At 46.6% G+C, this 21807-nt stretch overlaps 1 protein-coding gene across 1 annotated transcript in view; it reads right to left on the reverse strand.

The window, feature by feature from the left end:
- Positions 1 to 21550, reverse strand: part of dock1 (dedicator of cytokinesis 1) — an 850868-nt gene extending 829318 nt beyond the window's left edge. Inside the window, exons 1-2 of the mRNA XM_072479204.1 lie at positions 21502 to 21550; positions 2040 to 2136 (exon numbers count right to left, since the gene is read on the reverse strand). The gene's annotated coding sequence lies outside the window, so the exon portion shown is untranslated. The remainder of the gene's footprint in view (positions 1 to 2039; positions 2137 to 21501) is intronic.
- Positions 21551 to 21807: the final 257 nt, after the last annotated feature.

Consider the following 21807-nt stretch of genomic DNA (forward strand, 5'->3'; position numbering starts at 1 on the left):
GGATCCTGCGGTGGGCAAGACAGACTAGAGCGAGCACATGGGAAGGGCTTATAATCCGAGTTTACCAAGACATTTGGGCAGATTTGGCAAAACACAGGACTGAGTTTAACCAGGCAAAGTTGGCCCTATACAAAAAGGGGTATGCTGTTCCCAGCCAGACTCTGGGTCATTTACCAGAACAAAGAGCACTACTTCAACACCACGGCTGAGGTAAACAAATTTGTGCAAACCAACAGCCTGGACAAGAATCAGCAATGTAGGCTGATCAGAGAAGGATCGCTAAAGAAATAGAGACTCATTGGGCAGTTACCATGTTTGTGCAGGACTGTACTGCCTCGTTCTGATCAAAAAGACGGGGTCACAGGAGAGAACATGGACAGCGAAATGCAGGTGAGAGTGCAAGCAGGGAAAGCGGACAGTCAGCGGGAATAAGCTGGGGCTAGACAAGCCCCGGGAGACAGTCACCACTTGCAGGGATAGCTAGTAGGGGACGACAGATAGCAAGTGGGGCCGCAGCTCACCCCCCGGCAGGGAGGGAGCGCCTGGCCAGGGGAAGGGGGACACAGGGACAGGTGGCATTGGAAGGGGGGTGGGGGGGGAGGAACAAGTAGGGAACAGGATGGGAAAAAAAGAGTTGGTTCACGTATGGCTTCGGCAGGCAGGGAAAAGGCTGAGGAACCAAGATGGCACCGCAAGCAGCCACTTTGGAGTGCCCCTGGGCAAAGGGAGACCCCGGAGTACAGGGACACACCCACATGGCGTACACCTGGTTGGCGGCCATGTTGAGTGCCCCCTGGACAAAGGGAAATCCCGGATGACCTGCTCCTCTACGTCTCGGACCCACAGAACGTCCTGAGAGCAATCATGCAGCTCCTGGAAGTGTTCGGGGCCTTCTTGGGCTACAAACGCAACCTGGGAAAGAGCGAGGCATTCCCCGTGAACCCGAACGGGGGAGGGCCAGAGCTCGAGGGACTACCATTCAAATTAGCCGAAAACAAATTCCTGGGGAATCCAGATAGCCCATGACTGGACACATATCCACAAGTGGTGGATCAAGATGAACGTATTGCCGAGGTTCCTCTTCCTGTTTAGATCCCAACTCCACCTCCTCCTCCACAAGGCTAAGCTTAATGCAGTGGTGCACAGAGCGTGCCTAACCAGAACCCGCATAAACAGGTTCTTCCCAGAGGTGGAGGATAAATGTGAATGGTGCCAGGGAGGCTCATCCAACCATGCCCACATGTTCTGGGCTTGGCCCAGACTTATGGAGTTCTGGACAGCCTTCTTTGAGGCCATGTCCAAGGTTGTGGGGGTGAGAGTGTGGGTGAGGATGCGGTTGTGAGGTTGTGGGGGTGAGCCGTGCCCCATAGCGGCAGTCTTTGGGGTATTGGATCGTACAGAACTACATATGGGGAAGTGGGCCGACGCCCTAGCTTTCTAAATCACTCCAGAGAATCCTGCTCGTCTGGTGATCAACAGCGCCATTCACAGCTGCAGGCTGGCTGGCAGACCATTTCTACACCTGGAGAAGATTAAATACACCATCCTAGGGTCGGACGGAGGCTTCCACAAAGCGAGGGAGCTATTCGTTAGCCTGTTCCAAGGCCTGTTCGAGGCCAACGGTGACTAGGGAAAGAGGGTGAAACGGGGAGAGAAGACACGAGCGCATGCAACGAGGAGCAGCAGAGGGGGAAGGGGGAGGAGATGAGATGAGGAGATGAGGATGGTACCCAAGGGAGTCACAAAGAGACTGTGGGGAAAAAGGAAGGAGGGAGGAGTGAGGGAGATGTCTCCCCTTCCCCCTAAAATCCACAAGGACAACAAAAACCGCAGAGAAGAGGAGCAGAGCTCAGTAGTATGATATCCCTAGCGCAATTGGCGACTACCAATGGGGGGGGGGGGGGGGGGGGAGAAACTGTACAACATGTAAATATCAGGTGCACTATTCGTTAAATCGTTATTCTATAAAAATCAAAAAATGCCAATAAACATATTGCAAACAAAAAAGTGGGGAGGAAAAATATTAAAATTTCACTCACAACATACAACTGCCGCCATATACTTGACCATTCTCGAAGGGTTGTAGTGACTTCCTGAACCAATGGAAGTTCATTTGGTATAACAGTTTCATGTGGCCTTGAATGAAATAAAGAAGTGTGATTATATTCGGATTGCCAACTTATTTTCCCCATTGAGGTGTTTTTTTTCCAGAAACATCTGTTTCAGTAACAAGACCAGATTTCATTGAACATCTCTATCTTATTAACATTTCTGCTGATGCACTTGCTTTCCACAAACTTCACTACCTGGCATCATTTTTTTAAAACACCGAGCACTGAAGTTGCCAACATCAAAATATAATTCAATTTCCTTGTGTAACCCGATACCTGAAGCCATTGAAAGAGCCAAATGAACACGGCATGTGGTGCAGTGGATAGCACTGGGACTGCGGCGCTGAGGACCCGGGTTCGAATCCCGGCCCTGGATCACTGTCCGTGTGGAGTTTGCACATTCTCATCATGTCTACGTGGGTTTCACCCCCACAACCCAAAAGATGTGCAGGTTAGATGGATTCGCCATGCTAAATTACCCCTTAATTGAAAAAAATAATAATTGGGTATTCTAAATTTAAAAAAAAAACATAGATCCAAATGAATAATCTTTCCTTAAAAAGGCATTGGGCGCGATTCTCCGAAATGGAGACGAAGTGTTTGCGTCGTCATGAACGCCGTCGCGTTTCACGGCGGCGCAAAACGGCCGCGGGCAGTAGCGATTTGGACCCCCATAGGGGGCCAAGCACACCGCTCCAGCCTCCCTTCCCGGCACCAAATGGGCAGTTGGGCCACGCCAACGCGGGGGACTTCTTCAGCGCGCCGACCCCGACGCAACTTGGCATAGGGGGTCAGGGGCCAGCAGCGCAACAAAGTAGGGGGGGGCTGGCCCGCCGATCATTGGGCCCCGATCGCGGGCCAGACCCCATCGGAGGCCCCCCCGGTGAAGGAGCGCTTTTCCCCACCCCACAGGCCGCCCCCAACCCTTCGCGCAGAGGTCCCGCCGGCAGCGACCAGGGGTGAACGGCGCCGGCGGGACTCTGCCGTTTCCACACGGCCACTCGGCCCACCCAGCCCGGATAAGTGGCGGCCCGGCCGCGGGCAGCGACGCGCCAACGCAAATGGTGCCGATTCTCCACACCTCGGAGAATCGCGCGCCGGCGTCAGAGCGGCATGGTGCGGTTGCGGCGATTCTGCGGCCTGACGCGGGACTGGGAGAATCGCACCCACCATACCCCAAAATAAGGCTTTAAACAAAAATATGTTTCAAATTAAAAGCAAATTTCAATACAGCATTGCATTTACACATTAAATTAGCTTATGTCTCGTCATACTTTCATTCAAGTTTCTACTGCAAGGTTGCAAGCTGATTCAAAAGCCTGAGCTTCAAATGGACTTTTTTTTACATTATTATAGTTTATTTATGATAATCGTAATCAGAGCACACGCAATTAGTACAAATTCTCAACAAGCAATCTGTACACTAACATGAACGAAAGAGTAAAAACATGGAGATTTAAAAAGAGCGGAGATTTAAGAAGAGCAGCGATTTAAAAAGGGCATGAGCTGAGAGTCAAAGGGAAGTGGGATCAGGCTGTCCGGGAAGCAAAATAATGTGCAGGAAACATGTGCAGTGAATTTGAAAGTCATGTCTTAAATTCTTCTAAATTAATCAACTAGATTGGTTAATTTAATAACATAATTCATAAAAATACTGAAAACTTAAACCATTTTATGACATAATTACAAGTGCTCAATTAATTAGATCTCAGTGATAAAATTAAAATTAAATAATAAGGGATAATAGCACCAAAGGGTTCTGAATTTTTCAATAAATTAATTTTTTTCATCTAAAAGCCTTAAACTTTAAGTTAGCACAACAGAACCAACTGATTGGTCAGTAACTGGTGGGCCCTTATTTGTGCAGCAGGTTTATTAGTCTAATTAATAGAGGCATAGTAGGATAATTAAGGTCTGTGTATTATGCATCCTGTTCCATGTGGAAGCTCCAGGATACTTCAGTGTTCGCGCCGTCGTGAACGTCGTTGAGGTTCACGACGGCGCGAAACGGCCCCTATCCCGACCGATTCAGGGCCCGATAATTGGCTAGGAGCTGCGCCGCGTCATTTATGCGCGCCAGGCCTTGGTGCTGCGTAAAGGCGGCGCCGCATACATGACGCGGCCGGCGCCGCATAACTGGCGTCACCCGCACATGCGCGGGTTGGCCAGCGCCAACCTGCGCATGCGTGATTGCCGTCTTCTCAGAGTCCGCCCCGCAAGATGTCTGACGCATCTTGCGGGGCTGCGGAAGAAAGGAGGTCCTCCTTCAGAGAGGCCGGCCCGATGATCGGTGGGCACCGATCGCGGGCCAGACCCCATTTGAGGCCCCCCCCGGTGCAGAATCCCCCTCCCCCCCGGCGTTCCCGCGCTGTTACCGCCGGCAGCGAACAGGTGTGCACGGCGCCGGGGGGAACCCGCCGTTTTGGGCAGGCAGCTCAGCCCATCCGGGCCGGAGAATCACGGGGGTACCGGTGAATCGCCATTTTGGCTGTCTCGGGCGATTCACTGTACCGCGCCGCGCAAAACGCGATTGTGCCGATCTGGCCGCTTCCATGAATCTCGGGAGGGCATCGGACCGGCGTCGCGGGAAAATTTGGCGACCCAGACGATACTCCGAACCGGCGCTGGAGCGGAGAATCGCGCCCCTTATCTCCTGGACAATCACAGGATTTATTGTCAGCTGCATCTGCTTGAACTCTGGGTTTCAAGCTAGAGCAGCAGCTGGTATCATTGCAGCACATCCATAAGATTGAGAGTTTCATGGCTAGTATATTAGTGTGATCACCCTGCGTCTTAGGGATTTGGTGACCATCAGACAGTCAAGGAGGACCAGGCAAGTAGTGCAGGAGGACCAGGCAAGTAGTGCAGAAGGATCCGAGTGTACCTCACCCTCCAATCATGTCCAATTCTGAATACCAGTGCCAGTGATGATTTCTCTGTGGACTGCACCCAGAGCCACGTCCACAGAACAACAGCTGACTCAGATAAACAGGAGAGCAAGAGGAAAATCTGGAAATGAAGAGCGAGAGGGAATTTGATAATATGGGGAACTGACATGGCTTTCTATGGCCATTGATGTGAGCCCAAGATGGAAGGTGCCACCTTGGTGTCAGGTCAGGGCATTATAGAATGGTTACAGAGCACTCTCAAGAGGGTAGGATGAACCGCCATCGGTCGTGGTCTAGATCAGTACCAAAGACATGGGTACTGCGGTACATTTAGTGAGGTCAGAAAGAAACTAAGTAAGAAAGCATGATCTCAAAAGGTAGCAATCTCTGGATTCCTCCCAATATCATACCCTAGTGGGTATTGTAGCCATCTGGGATGGCCACGTCCTGATTACAAAATGGACACTTGCAAAGAATGCAGGGAAAATTGGACAATACTAAGAAACAAGCAGGTGCAAGCTCGGTCTGTTGATTAGAACCTTAAACGCTCAGACAGGACAGAAACTGCCAAGCAATCTACATACTAATGAGCCATCTCCGGGGACAAAAGGGAAACATTTAGACACACAATGTTAAGGCAGACTTCCCGGCGCCAGAAGAGACTAAGACAAAGCAGACCAACAGTCACCTAGGACACGCCCAGCGATCAGTGAACCACCCCTCTATTGGAGGAAGATCAATACGACTGATTGGGAAAGACCCAATTAGTTGAGGCCAAGTTCAAGGACCGCCCAAAAGCGCGTGAAGCCCTTTTTAGTATAAAAAGTATTCCCCAAGGAAGAATCTTCCTCCTCTGGCTTTGGCTCTCAGCGAAGAGAGAGACCAGCCTAGCAGCTGCAGCAGACCAAGTAAGTTCCAAGTCAACACACGCTACGAGATAGACGCTCCTAGTTGCTACCCTGTAAACAGCTCAACCCGGCAGCCTCAGAACCGAGCAACGGCCATTGTTCCTCTGACTGAGTGGGCACCCGAAGCTAAGTATAGGCTTTTAGTAGTAGTGATAGTGTAGGTTGTAGAGTTTATGCAGGAGTAGATTTGACTGTGTGTAAATAAATGAGCATTGCTTTTGAACTTACTAACTGGTGCATCGAGTCATTGATCAGTATTCGGTTTTGAACCTTGTGGTGGTGTCGAAAGATACCTGGCGACTCTTGAGCAAACGTAATTAAACAGAGCCAAATTAAAAGCCAACCAAAGAGAGCAACATTTACTAACTGGTGTATCGAGTCATTGATCAGTATTCGGTTCTGAACCTTGTGGCGGTGTCGAAAGATACCTGGTGACTCTTGAGCAAACGTAATTAAACAGAGCCAAATTAAGAGCCAACCAAAGAGAGCAACAGTATTGGATGATAAAGCATATGAATGTGTGGTTTAGGAAACAGTACAGGAAGGAGAGCTTTAGCTTCCTGGTACATTATTTCTAGGGGAGATGGGACCTGTACAGGAAATATTGATCACACCTGAACAGAGCTGAAACCAATGCCCTTGTGGTGTGATTTGCCAGTTCCATTAGGGAACTAACTTAGGAGTATGGGAACTTGAAAATATTAGCAAGATAAAATAAGGTGCAGAGAGATTGGGGAAGATGGACCCCACTAGAGTAGGAAAGACAGCAGAAATCGGTGAAATTACATTTACTGTTAATGCATGTGAAAGCACAGAATACAGTGAATAAAGTTGGTGAGTTGTCGGCACAGGTAGCCATATGAGAATGTTGATGAGATGTGTTGATAATGGAGACCTAGCTGAAAAAAAGGACAAGACTAGATACAAAATATTCCTGCAAACAAGGTATTCAGGAAAGATAGGGAAGTAAAGAAAGGAGGTGAGCAATAGTACTTATGATTATGGAGAGAAAGAGTTCCAGAGAGATCAAGGACAGAATCAATTTGGTTAGAGCTAAGTAACAATAGAAGTACTATTTCACTACTGAATGTATTCTATTGATCATATCTAATGGGAATGATAGACAAACAAAAATGCAAGGAAATTGCAGAGGTTCACGAACTATCGAGTAGTTGCGAATGGGGGACTTTAATTATCCTAATACAGACTGGGATATTAATAGCGTAAAGGGCAGAGATGACGAATATCTGGTGCTAGGGGACTGAAGTGGTTCAAATTAATCAAGTGTTTGTTGGAGAGGGGCAGCACGGTGGCACAGTGGGAAGCACTGCTGCCTCACGGCGCCCAGGTTCGATCTCGGCTCTGGGTCACTGTCCGTGTGGAGTTTGCACATTCTTCCCGTGCTTGCGTGGGTTTCGCCCCCACAACCCAAAGATGTGCAGGGTAGGTGGATCGGCCACGCTAAATTGCCCCTTAATTGGAAAATATTAATTGGATACTCTAAAAAAGAATTTAAAGTGTTAGTTGGAGAACATTTCGGTGACAGTGATCATTGTATAAGATTTAAGTTGGTTATGGAAAAGAACAAAGAACAATCAAGAGTAAAAAAAACTGGAGGAGTGAAGTAGGTGGAGCGAGAACTGGCCCAGATAAATTGGAATCAAAGACTGGCTGGCCAAACTATAACAGAACAATAGGCTGCTTTCAAAGGGGAGATCATCCAGGTACAGTTAAGGTATATTACCAAGAGAATGAAATGTAGGACGAACATGTACCGAAGTACATGTGAAAAGTATTTTTCTGCGGCCAAGGGAATGTACACAGTACGTACATAGTAGACAAAAGAATAATCAACAGAGTACATCAACAAATAGTGATTGGTTAAAGTGTTAAACAAGGGCCAAACAAGTGCAGCATAAGGCGTAGTGAATAGTGTTCTTACAGGGAACAGATCAGTCCAAAGGAGAGTCGTTGAGGAGTCTGGCAGTTGTGGGGAAGAAGCTGTTCCTATGTCTGTCTGTGCGGGTCTTCAGACTTCTGTATCTTCTGCCTGATGGAAGGGTCTGGAAGAGGGCAAAGCTTGGGTGTGAGGGGTCTCTGACAATGCTGTCTGCCTTTCTGAGGCAGCGGGAGGTATATACAGAATCAATGGGAGGATGGCAAGCTTGTGTGATGTGTTGGGCTGAGCTCACCACACTGCAGTTTCTTGCGATCTTGGGCCAAGCAGTTGCCATTGCAAGCTGTAACGCAGCCGGATAGGATGCTCTCTACGGCACATCTGTAGAGGTTTGTGAGAGTCAAAGCAGACATGCAGAATTTCTTTAGCTTCGTAGGAAGTAGAAGTAGAGACATTGTTGGGCTTTCGTGACTGTTGCATCAACGTGAGTGGACCAGACTGTTGGTGATAGTGACCCCCAGGAACTTAAAGCTATCGACCATCTCTACCTCGTAGCCATTGATGTAGATTGGGGGGGGGGGAAAGAGGTCATGCTTCGCTTCCTGAAGTCAATGATCAGTTCCTTGCTCTTTCCAACATTCAGAGAGAGGTTGTTTTCGGTACACCATGCAACCAAGTAATCTATCTCCCTTCTGTAGTCTGGTTCGTCGTTGTTTGAGATACGGCCCACCACAGTCACATCATCTGCAAGCTTATAGGTTGAATTGGAGTTTAATCTTGCCACACAGTCGTGTGTGTGTATAGGGAGTACAGTAGAGGATTGAGCACACATCCTTGCGTGGCCCAGGTGTTGAGGACTACTGTGGAGGAGCTGTTATTACCTAGCCTGACAGATTGCGTTCTGTTGGTGAGGAAGTCAAGGATCCAGCTGCTCAGAGAGGGGTCAAGTCCGAGGTTGCAGAGTTTGGTTCTTAGTCTTGTTGGGAAAATGTGTTGAAGGCGGAGCTGTAGTACAGCAGTTTGACGTAGGTGTCCTTGTGGTCGAGGTGTTCGAGAGTTGATTGTAGGGCCAGAGAGATAGCATCTGCTGTGGATTGGTTGCCGCGGTACGCAAACTGCAATGGATCGAGACCATCTGGGAGGTTGCCGTTGATCCGTCTCATGACTAGCCAGTCAAAGCATTTCATGATAACAGGCATCAGGGCCACCGGTCGGTAGTAGTTGTTGCACGCTACCTTGTTCTTCTTTGGTACTGGTGTTATGGTGGTCTTCTTGAAGCAGGTAGGGACCTCGGAGCAGAGAAGTGAGGTGTTGAAGATATCTGCGAATAAACTCATCAGCTGGTCAGCGCAGGCTCTGAGTGCCCGCCCAGGGACTCCGTCAGGTCCAGTCACTTTCTGCGGGTTTACTTTCAAGAAGGCAGCTCTTACCTCCGTGGCTGTAATAGTGGGTATGGGTGTGTCCAAGGCTGTTGGGCCGGATGGTACTGATGTATTGGCTGTTCAAAGCGGGCATAGAACTTGTTCAGTTCATCGGGGAGGGATGCTCCAGAGTAGATGCTATGGAGTAATACAATGTAGAAAAAGTGTGCATATGGCAAATATCAGGTAAATAATAGAATTGAAAACCAGGCTGAATATAGAAAGTTCTGAGATGTGGAAAATAGAGAAGAGAGAATACGAGTAGAGACTGGTAGCTAACATAAAAATAATTCTAAAAGTCTGCTGTAGGCATATAAATAGAAAAGGATGGTGAAATGAAGAGTGATCAGGGGCCAAAAGAGGATTTTATTCCTGGAGAGAGATATTTCTGAGATATTAAATGAGTACTTTGCATCTGTTTTTATTAAGGACAAGATTTGCCCAAGTCATAATGTAAGAGAGTTTCACTAAGACGCTGCATGGGCTAAAAATTGAGCAAGTATTACTGAAGGCGATCTGTGCTTAAAGTTGATAAGTCACCAGGGCCAGATGAGACGAAGGAAGGGTAAAAACTGCAGAGGCACTTGAAATCATCTTCCAAACTTCAAGCTACAAGGATGATGTCAGAGGACTGAAGAATTGCAAATGTTACTCCTTTGTACAAATGGAGTGTAAGGATAGCTCGGCAACTCCAGGACAGTCAGTTTTACCTCAGATGAAGGAAAACTGTTAGAAACAGTAACTTGAAACAAAATTAAGTCACTCATACAAACTTGTTTAAACGTAATTAAGAAAAGCCAACATAGATTTTTTTTAAGCACAAATCACTTTCAACTTGCTCGTCTGATGAGGTAACAGAGGGTTGGGTTGATACGAGTGCAATTGATACGGTGCAGATGAACTTCCAAAAGGAATTTGATAAAGTGCCACATAACAGACTTATCTGAAATTGAAAGACCACAGAATAAAAGTGACAGGTGCAGAATGAATAAGGAGCCCAATGAGTGACTGGAAACGAAGACTATGGGTGAACGGTTGTTTGTCGGACTGAAGAAAGATATATAGTGGGGTTCCCCTGCAGTCAATATTAGGTCCACTGCTTTTCTTCATCTATATTAATGACCTAGACTTTGGTGTACAGGGCACGATTTCAAAATTTGCTGATGACATAAAATTGGAAGTACCATGAACATTGAGGAGTGTTATACTTCAAAAGGACGCTGATAGGCTGGTGGGTGGAATGGATAGACAAATGCCATTTAATGAAATTTAATGCAGAGAAGTGTGAAGTGATTCATTTTTGGTCGGTAGAATGAGCAGAAGGAACATAAAATAAGAATTGCAATCAATTTGAACAGAGTGCACGAGCAGAAGAGCCTAGGGATATAGAATCCCTACAGTGCAGAAAGACGCCATTCAGCCCATCAAGTCAGCATCGACTCTTCGAAAGACCACCCTACCTAGGCCCAATCCCCCTTTCCCTGTAGCCCCAGCCTAAGGGTCAATTTAGCATGGCCAATCCACCTAACCTACACATCTTTGGACTATGGGAGAAAACTGGACCACCAGAGGAAACACACACAAACACGGGAGAATGTGAAAAATCCACGCTGATTCAGTTTACAGAGACCCTCTTTGAAATTTCAACGGCCCATACTTCCCAGTCAGAGAGCATGCACTTGTCACTGACAGCGATTTGATCAGCCTAGTTGCGAAAGCCTTTTCACCTTCCACACCGGTTCCAGAAGTGATGCAAGAACAAACAGAGGCGGGCGGCCAATTGTTGAGCACAATACCAGCATAGCCATGTAGCCATGCTCCTGTTGCTCATCATGAACCTGAAAGAATTCCCCTTAACGTCTGTCTTCAGTTCACTGGTTTACGTTATTTTAAATGGAGCCGTCAACCACAACACTGCACAATCTCCCCTCACTGACTGTGCTTTCCCACTCTCACGCCAAACAGTATTCATCCACTTCCCTCACCTCTTGACAATGCTCAACCCTCAAAGGTTCTACTGATCCTGTTTGTGAAGGTTTTGGTGCGCCTAGGTTCCTAGAAGTAGTTGGGTGGGTTTTGGGATAGGGGTGGGGATAGATGGTGCTGATGGTGACTGAGGCGTGTTCTTGTCCTATCTGATGGGTGGGGCTCGGTCCCACCTTGGGTGGGGGCTTCTGGTCGATGCATGGTATGGCTCCGTCAGGGTTGAGTAAGCCAGGCATTTCACTCGGGCTTTGATAGTAGAGCCGGGAGGTGGCAAATCTGATCAATTAAAGAGTCAGATTTCAGATGCAGAAGTTGGTGGCATATAGGGAGGCAGATATGAGATGGTTTCGGGGGTGCTGGGAGGGCAGATCGATAGTTTTGGTAACGTATTTGCTCCAAATTGGGATGATGTAGAGTTTATGAAGAGGGTGGTGGTGACTATCCTGGGTATGGATACATCAATTGATCCTGGGTAGTGAGTGGAATACACTTTTGGATATGAAGATGGGCTGCTCCAAGTCTTTATTATCCCCTTCGGAGAGGAAGGTGGTGAGGGGTTGGGGGAGGGGGGGGGTGGTGAAGGTGTTGGCGCTGTGTATGAGATCGTTGGGGGTGGGGTTCAAGGAGCGGAATAGTCTGCTCTTGTTATGTCAGATCATGCCCCGCACCTGATCGATATGATGCTGGAGAAGGGGCCAGCCCAATGGCCGGCGAGGATAGATAATTACATGTAAGGTGCAGGCTAATAGGGAGGCGCGCCAGCAGCTGGTGGGTGAGATTTTGGTGGTACATGGTATATATGCAGAGGCACCCAAACTACTGGCTAGTAGGAAGAAACTGCAGACACAGTTTAATCTGGTGACTACAGATAAGGCTGTGCATCAGAAGCAGAGGGCGTTTTTTTTTTTGGGGGGGGGGGGGGGGGGGGGGGCAATGTACGAATATGGGGAGAAAGCCAACCATTTGTTGGCTGGCCTATTGAGGCGGCAGGCGGCTTCCCAAGATTGTTCAGGTTCAGGATATGGGAGGTAGGTTAGTGGCCGCGCCTGAGAAGGTGAATGGGGCATTTGAGTCATTCTATGACAGTTCTATAAGAGGTTGTAGAGGTTGGTAGAACCAGAGGACGAATTGGACATGGGGGAGGAGTTTGGATGGGTTGCAGTGCCTCATATTTGAGGAGGAAGATTGGGGAAGGGTTAGAAGAGCCACTGGGGCGGAGGAGATTCAGAAGCCAATCGGAAACATGCAGATGGCTAAGGCTTTGGGATCAGGCAGGTTCCTGGTGGAAATTTCTTAAAAGTTTGTTGACCGGTTGACACCGGTACTAGTGGAGGCAATTGAGGACTCAATGACTTTGGGGTCGCTCCTGGAGACAATGGTGCAGGCATCCATGTCGCTCCTTTTGAAGGTAGCCATGATGTGAAGATGCCAGCGTTGGACTGGGGTGAGCACAGTAAGAAGTCTTACAACACCAGGTTAAAGTCCAACAGGTTTGTTTCGATATCACAAGCTTTCGGAGCGCTGCTGAGGAAGGAGCAGCACTTCAAAAGCGAGTGATATCGAAACAAACCTGTTGGACTTTAACCTGGTGTTGTAAGACTTCTTACTGTGCTCCTTTTGAAGAAGGGTAAGGACCCAGTGGAGCGCAGATCGTATCGGCCAATCTTGGATTTGTATGTTTATTGTCACGTGTACCAAAGCACAGTGAAAAGTATTTTTCTGCGAACAGCTCAACGGATCATCAAGTACATCAAAAGTAAAGGAGATAAAAGAAAATACATAATAGGGCAACACTGGGTACACAATGGAACTAGATAACACCGGCATCGGGTGAAGGATACAGGGGTGTAATGTTAATGAGATCAGTCCATAAGAGGGTCGTTTAGGAGCCTGGTAACAGTGGGGCAGAAGCTGTTTTTGAGTCTGTTCGTGCGTGTTCTCAGACTTCTGTATCTCTTGCCCGCTGGAAGAAGTTGGAAGAGTGAGTAAGCCGGTTGGGAGGGATCTTTGATTATGCTGCCTGCTTTCCCCAGGCAGCGGGAGGTGTAGGTGGAGTCAATGGATAGGAGGTAGGTTTGTGTGATGGACTGGGCTGTGTTCACGATGCTCTGAAGTTTCTGGCGGTCTTGGGCCGAGCAGTTGCCATACCAGGATATGATGCAGCCAGATAGGATGCTTTCTATGGTGCATCTGTAAAAGTTGGTAAGAGTTAATGTGGACATGCCGAATTTCCTTTGTTTCCTGAGGAAGTATAAGCGCCGTTGTGCTTTCTTGGTGGTAGCGCCGGCGTGGGTGGACCAGGACAGATTTTTGGAGATGTGTACCCCTAGGAATTTGAAACTGCTAACCATCTCCATCTCGGCCCCATTGATGTTGACATGGGGGTGTACAGTACTTTGCTTTCTGAAGTCAGTGACCAGCTCTTTAGTTTTGCTGGCATTGAGGGATAGATTATTGTCGCTGCACCACTCCACTAGGTTCTCAATCTCCCTCCTTTATTCTGACTCGTCTTGGTCTGTGGGTTAGAAAGTCTAGGATCCAGTTGCAGAGTGAGGAGCCAGGTCCTAGGTTTTGGAGCTTTGATATGAGCTTGGCTGGAATTATGGTGTTGAAGGCGGAGTTGTAGTCAATAAATAGGAGTCTGATGTAGGAGTCCTTGTTGTCGAGATGCTCTAGGGATCAGTGTAGGGCCATTGAGATGGCGTCTGCTGTGGGCCGGTTGTGGCGGTATGCGAATCGCAGTGGATCAAGGCATTCTGGGAGTATGGAGGTGATGCGCTTCATGACCAACCTCTCGAAGCACTTCATTACGACTGAAGTCAGGGCCCACCGGACGGTAGTCATTGAGGCGCGTTGCCTGTTTTTTCTTTGGCACCGGTATGATGGCGGTCTTCTTGAAGCAGGTGGGGACCTCGGAGCGGAGTAGGGTCAGATTAAAGATGTCCGCGAACACATCTGCCAGCTGGTCCACGCAGGCTCTTAGTGCACGATCAGGGATCCCGTCTGGACTCATCGCCTTCCGAGGGTTCACTTTCAGGAAAGACGACATGACTTCGGAAGCTGTGATGGTGGTGTGTTATGGGCGACTGGGGCACTCAACAGCAGATCCTTGGTTTCCTGCTCGAACCGAACATAGAATGCATTGAGTTCATTGTGGATGGGTGCGCTGCTGCTGGAGATACTGCTTGGCTTCGCTTTGTAGCCCGTTATGTTGTTTAGGCCTTGCCACAACCACCGAGAGTCTGTAACGCTAGCCTGTGACTCCAGCTTTGTCTGATATTCTCTCTTGGCATCTCGGATGGCTTTGTGGAGGTCGTACCTGGATTTCTTGTATAGGTCAGGGTCGCCTGACTTTAATGCCTCAGACCTGCAGTAGGGAGTGAATCTTGCGATTGAGCCATGGTTTCCGGTTGGGGAACTTATGTTTCTTTGTCACGCAGTCGTCCACACATTTGCTGTGACGGTGGTGGCGTACTCATTTAAGTTCATCGCTGAGTTCTTAAATGTGGTCCAGTCCACTGTCTCCAAGCAGTCACATCGGAGCTCTTCTGTTTCCTCGGACCAGCACTGCACGACCTTCTTGGCTGGATCCTCCCGCTTGAGTGTCTGCTTGTATGCCGGGAGAAGCAGCACTGTCTTATGTTCTGATTTCCCCAAGTGCGGTCAGGAGATGCAACGGTAGGCACCCTTGATTTTTGAGTAGCAGCGGTCAAGAGTGTTGTCGCCGCTGGTGGGACAGGAGATGTGCTGGTGGAATTATGGCAGTACACTCGAGGTTGGCCTTGTTGAAGTCGCCGGCCACGATGAACAAGGCCACCGGGTATTCTGTTTCGTAGTTGTTTATAACTGTGTACAACCTCTTCATGATGGTAAGATCCTGGCAATGGTGCTGGCGCTCAGATTGGAAGAGTGTCTCCTGAGTATTTGAGTATTGTTGGGGGAAATCAAACAATGGTTTGTGAAGTATAGGCGGTTGTCCTCTAATGTGCGGCGTCTGTTAAATGTGGTTCTGTCCCCTCGCCGGGTTGGGGGGGGGGGGGGGAAAGAGGTGCAAGAGGTCATCGTGGCGCTGGACGCAGAAGGTCCTTTGACAGATTAGAGGCAAGGTTGCGAGGCTGGGTGGACAAGAGGGTGAAAGGTTTGGAGGGGCGGTTATGTGTCCAGAGGAGTTATTAGAAAGACTGGGCTTTCGCAGTCATAGATACCTGTAGGTGAGGGACTTTGCGAGGAAGGTCTTCCAGTCATTTACAGTAGTGCCACCAGTCTCATTGTTGCAGAGGGTTCTGTCCCTCACGGGGATGGATATGGAGAGCACCTTGGGAATTTACAGGAGGATAATCCATCCTCACTAATGTCAAGTGGGAGGAGGAGTTGGGGGTGAAATTAGATCAGGGGTTGTAGTGTGAGGCCTTGCATAGGGTGAACACTTCTTCATCGTGCACAAAACTGGGACTAATACACCAGGAGGTGGTGCACTGGGCAAACTTAACTAGGGCTAGGACGAGTCAGTTGTTTGAGGGGGTGGAAAATAAGTGTAAGTGTTGTGGGAGGGGCCCTGCAAATCATGTGCATATGCTCTGGGAATGTCCTGATCTGGTGAGGTTTCCTTCTTCGGCGATTCTACAAATGGAATTGGAGCAGAGTCCTCTGGTGTCCATTTTTGGGATGTCAGATCTGCCGGAGCATGTCTTGGCCTTTGCCTCGTAGGTTTTTGGGAGTGGAGGTCAGCTTCTTCACCCAATGCTTCGGTAAGGCTGGGGCATCTTATGGAGTTTTTGCATCTTGAGAAAATTAAATATACGTTAAGGGGTGCAATTGGGGCATTTTATACAAGATGCCATCCTTTCATTCTGTTCTTTTAAAGAGCTAGTCACCATCAGCTGGTGGGGAGGGGGAGGAGGGGGGGGGGGGGGAAAGAGGTGAAGGTGGAGGGTTGCAGTTTTGTTTGAGGATGTGTTTTATTTTATTGTTCTGTATTCATTAAAAAAATGTTCAATAAAATTATTTTTTTTAAACCCTCTGATAAGGTTAACCCCTCACTTCTTTTTTTAAATACATTTATAGAGTACCCAATTTTTTTTTTCTAATTAAGGGGCAATTTAGCGTGGCCAATCCACCTACCCTGAACATTTTTGGGTTGTAGGGGCGAAACCTATGCAAACACAGGGAGAATGTGCAAACTCCACACGGACAGTGAGCAGAGCCGGGATCGAACCTGGGATCTCAGCGCTATGAGGCAGCAGTGCTACACAATGCGCCACCGTGCTGCCCCACCCCCTCACTTCTGACAATGCTCAGCCCCCTCACCCCCTGATAATATTAACCCTCTGCCCATGAAAATTCCCCTCACCCACTACATTTCCTGACAATGCTGACTTTTTAAGACATCGGCTGGACAGGAGCCAGGGATTTAAAAAGGAAATTCTGGAGAGGTCTGAGTGGCATTTAACATTGGTGGTGTTGCTCGTTTTAGCCTTAGTTTTATTAGCTCTAATTCTGTCACCTTTGCTCATGAGTCGCCAGGTATCTTTCTGATACCGCCACGTGGTTCAAGTCCAAGTAATGATTAATAATGCAACACACCGCTTAGTAAGAGTTAAATCAACGCTCATTTATTATATACAGCAATAAGTACTTATACAATAATCCTACTTCTAGACTACTACCTACCACTAAAGGCCAATACTTAACTTTGGAAATGGCCCACCAGGTCAGAGAAACAAATGGTCTTTTGAATTGGTTCTGAGCCTGCGGGATTCAAAAGCTGGTACAAGTCGATAGTCAGGAGCGCCTATCTGGTAGCGATTGCTGGAGTAAGACTTACAGTTTTCTTGTAGAAGGGTCTCGAAGGTTGCGAGCAGGAGAAGAAGGGTCGAGTTGAACTTGGCCCCTATTCTTATAGTCCCCAGGGGCTTCCCACCTCTCGGAGCGGACCTTGTACCTGGTTCCAAGTGATTGGACTTGGTCCCAATCACTTGGTTCGATATGCTCCAATAATGGGGCGATTCCTTGATCGGGGGGTGGTCGTTTACCTTCCTTTGAGTCAGCCCCTGCTGGCGCCGAAAGGTCTGGGTCGGCTTTCAATTGCTAATTTGTAGCAATTGTTCCCGGGGATGACTGCTTACCATGCAGATGGCTGGGTTGTTGTGATGTTGATGGCTGCAGGTATCGGTCTGGGCTGACTTCCCCAGAGGCGAATACACTGTTTTACCTGCAGCTGTCCGTTTGAGTCCTGTTGGCTGATTTTCCCATCAGCCTCTTCCGTTCGCCATTTTAGATCGGGGTTTGACCATTTTAATCGGGAGTCAGCCATTTTACATGGCTACAGTGGGTGTAAACATTGCTAGGGATGGGTACTCATTGTTGGGAGGGGAGGGAACGAATATTGCCAGAACGGGTGCTGAACATGGCTGAAGGTGTTTTGATATGCCCGCTGATTTACTGGATTTTTACTGATTTCATACCTGCTTTGTAAAGCTCTCGGAGTAAATGTGTGTAAAAACTAGGGAAGTATAGGGCAAACAGTCCATGTCACTGTGGATATGACCATTTGATCCCACTGCTGTTGGACAGGGTAAAACCAGCATTTGGAAGTTTAAATCTCCCTTTTGAGTTCCTCATTGGGATTTCCTCAAGGGCCCTGTACCACCCATCAGCAACTTCAGTTTCCTTGGGGCCTCTCCACATAATGAAGATTTGGGCCAATGAATCATAACCAGGAATGTTCAGAGTAAAAAATTCTGAGCAGAAATTATTGTAGCTGGGAGGTACAAAACAATCCAGCTCAGTGGCATTTTGTCCATACTACCACGAGTATGGTGTATTTGCTAATATCATAGCAGTAGTAGCACCATTTCAAAATTTCAAATGTCAAATAGCAACATTTCTGATTTTTCTCCTTTGGAATTTGACTCTCTAAAGCAGCGCAGTACAAAATGGAAGTCCAAGTTTCCATTCAAGCAAAAATCATAAAATAGCAAAGTATGCCATACAATATTGGTTAGCATCCAGATTTTCCCCACATCACCAATATAATCTGCTATTTATCAAATAATATTATAGACTTTTTCAAATCAATTTAGCAGTAATTCTACAAAACATATGTTATTTAGATTATAAACTTCATATTTAATGAACTTAACCTGATCACATATGATCTATGGACTTAATACAAAATGCAAAGTGGAGTTGACCTTCATTTTGCTATTGCAATCCTTTGTACATTGAAATGTTCACTGTGTAAACCATGGTCTGGATCTTCCACAGAGCTACAATCTACGCCAGATTGTCACTCTGTTCAAACCTTTCCACGGTTTGGTATTGCTCTATATTTCTTGCCAAGTCTTCCGAGCCCAGCTTCACCAGAAACGTAGAGTGCAGCATCCTTCGGAGAACTCCGTCACAGTAATGTAGCATCAGGGAAAGACAAGATACATCCTCTTTTTATGGAATCCGCTGCTTAAATGTCCAAATTGAATGTAGGTGGGTGAACAGATGGGCGAGGTAGTGGGTGGGTTAAGGGTAGCAAGGTCGGGAGGGATAGTCAGGTCAGGAGCTAGCCGAGTGGTCAGGGAGATTGTCAGGGGGTCAGGAGCTGTCATCAGTGGTTCAGGAATTAGTCAGTGAATCATTGAGAGAGATTGGAGGTGCAATTCAGTTTAGTGATAATCGGGGGCGGGGAACAAGTGAATCAGTTCTCAAAGAAAAAATACTGGCAAATCTCAGGTCTGGCAGCATCTGTAGGGAGAGAAAAGAGCTAACGTTTTGAGTCCAGATGACCCTCTGTCAAAGCTAAAAGTGGGAATTTTATATTTATACTGTGGAGTGAGAGAATGAAAGAGTCATAGCCAAAGAAACCAAGGGGACAGAGTGCTAATGGCCACAGAAACCAAGCGGAAAGAGTGCTAATGGTAGTCCCCCGAGAGAACAAAAGGTGTGAAAGGTCAAACAGCAGAGAAACTAACATCAGAGGGTAAACTGTGACAGATGTAGATGCGGGGGGGGGGGAAGGGGAAGCAAAGGTAAGGAAAAGGGGATAAGATAGGAGGGAAATATATCTAAAGTAAGACAAGAAAGAAAGAAATGGTAAAAGACAGTTAAAATTAAATGGGATGAAAACAAAGCGGTCGAGGTGGGGGAGAGCTAATCATCTGAAGTTATGTTCCAGCATTTTCTCTTTGTTTTCAAATTCCAGCATCCGCAGTAATTTGCTTTTATCAAGTGAATCAGTTCTGTAGATACCCAGATGTAGACAAGGATTTTTCTGTCTAACATTTCCTCGGTAGCTATTGAAAAGTTCCACTGAACTATCTAAAGTCACTAACTCTAGCGTAGAATTAGAGTTGGAGACATTCGCGGGCAGTCCCAGGGAGCAGGGGAATTCCCCCATCGGAAGTTCAAACTTCCAGATACGTCAATCAGATGTCAGTATTCCCGTCAGATCCCTATGCACATCCTGGGTCATGCATCCACCACTATTTGGTACTTTATTTTCATTTTAATGTTTATCTATCGCTATGTTATAAATCATGATTATGTGTTTTATTTGTATTGTCATCACAATTCAGAATCTACCTCCATGTTTCAATAAACAAATGCTCAAATCAGCAAAATGTTTTGGGTTGAATTTTTGCTTTTTTCCCAATCAAGTGTTACCACATAGGAACATTTGTTTGACACTGAAGGGTGCAAAGAGATAAAAAGCCATTGCTCAACATAGATGAACTCAAAATGCATTGAAAAAGTAGTATTTTCCCCATCTCAGTTATCTAACCATCAAGCATGGTCATTTCATGGCCTACATGAATTAACAGTCGAGTAAAATTCTTTCAAATTCATCCCAACTTCAAACCAGCACCCAATGTTGCAGTTGTCTGACATTTTCATCATACCAAAGCTTGAAAGAGATCATGACTTGCAAGACAATTCTGCACTGTGGAACTAATGAGTTGAAACTGCCTCAAATCATTTCAAGTCATACTTATCACTAGCAAAACATTTCAATCAATAAAGTCCAGTTTGGATTAAAATCCATGCTCCACAAATAAAATAACAGCATGCTAATGCAATCACCAAATTTCACCCCACCCCACCATTTTGCTCTTCCAGCTGATGAATATCAGGTCACATTAGAAAGTTTCACAGTTGCTTCTATATAGAGACAACAGCACAACAGACCACCATTCTGCCCACTGTGTTTGTGTTCTCCTTGCTACAGCAATCCAAACCTAATCCCACTGTTTCCTAGTCTTCTTCACTCAAATGTAACAAGGCCTAGTATCTCAAATTCACTATAACCTTCAGCACCAACCTGGTGAATCTAGGTTTTATACACTCATAGTTGCCATGCCCTTTCTATAATGGAACATCCAAAACAACACATTAAGTCTGCTGATTCAGCGAGTCACTGGATAAACCCACAAAGCCATCAAGATATCTGGTGAGCTCAAGAAACAGGAGTAGTAGACCTTATGGCCCATCGAGCCTGCTCTGCCATCCAATATGATCATGGCTGATCTTGGGCTTCAACTCTATTTTCCCACTCATCTGAATATCCCTTAATTCCCTGAGGCACCAGCCTTATTCCAGCCTTAAGTGATTCAATGATGCGAGCATCCACAATCCTCTGGGGAGAATTCCAAAAATTCAGTTTCTCCTCATCTCAGTTCTAAATGATTGGCGCCTTATCCTGAGACTGTGGCTCGGACTTTAGACTCCTCAATCGTAGGAAACAATCTCTTAGCATCCACCTTATCAAACACCCATATACCTTGTCAAACCCCTTCAGAATTTTGTAGGTTGCAATGAGGTGGAGACCAAAACCACACACACTATTCCTGAAGTGGTCTCATGAAAATCCTGTACAACGCTATAGCAAGACTTTCCTGTAGTCCAATGAAGAACAGTGTTTCAAGTACCAGGACTACCCCCTTCACTTTATTGCAGCCATTCTAAATTTATAATGGTTTTCTCAAAAGTAATAGTTTGCTATACAGACCACTCTTCTTAAAGTGGTTCATATCTCCTCTGTTATTGTAGAATGACTGCTAGACTCAAGTTGGATGTCATTTGTATAAAGATGCCTCAATTATTTTTTTCACAAAAATATCTAACCTTTATAAGCCACTTTGGTTTTATTGGTCAGGGAAAACATCAGATGCTATTACAACTGTAGACATTAGGCATTAGATGTAATAAGTGAAAACAATATTGTTGTGCAATGAAAATTTATTATTAAAATGCAAGACAATTCTATAGGTACAAAAATACTATTTGGATTCTATAGCTCACCCGTTGCCTTCAACTGTTGCTTCCTTGAGCTGAATATATGAAGCTGGAAAAATACCCTGTAAGAAAACAACGTTTAGTTAGAGTGACATTCTGCCATCAGAAATGGTGGTTGTATTAATTTTCTGAATTTAGGAAATACATCAGAATCACTATACCAAAATGTTTACTGCCAACTAAATTAGCATAGAAGGACACATCACTCTGCTAACACACTGCTGTACACAAGTGTCATATTCCACACACAAATGTATTCATGAAGGCATCAGTTTCAATTTAATCAAACTCAATCGACAATGTTCTAAAACT

Source organism: Scyliorhinus torazame, chromosome 16 (genome assembly GCF_047496885.1).
Source record: "Scyliorhinus torazame isolate Kashiwa2021f chromosome 16, sScyTor2.1, whole genome shotgun sequence".
NCBI classification, from domain to species: Eukaryota; Metazoa; Chordata; class Chondrichthyes; order Carcharhiniformes; family Scyliorhinidae; genus Scyliorhinus; species Scyliorhinus torazame.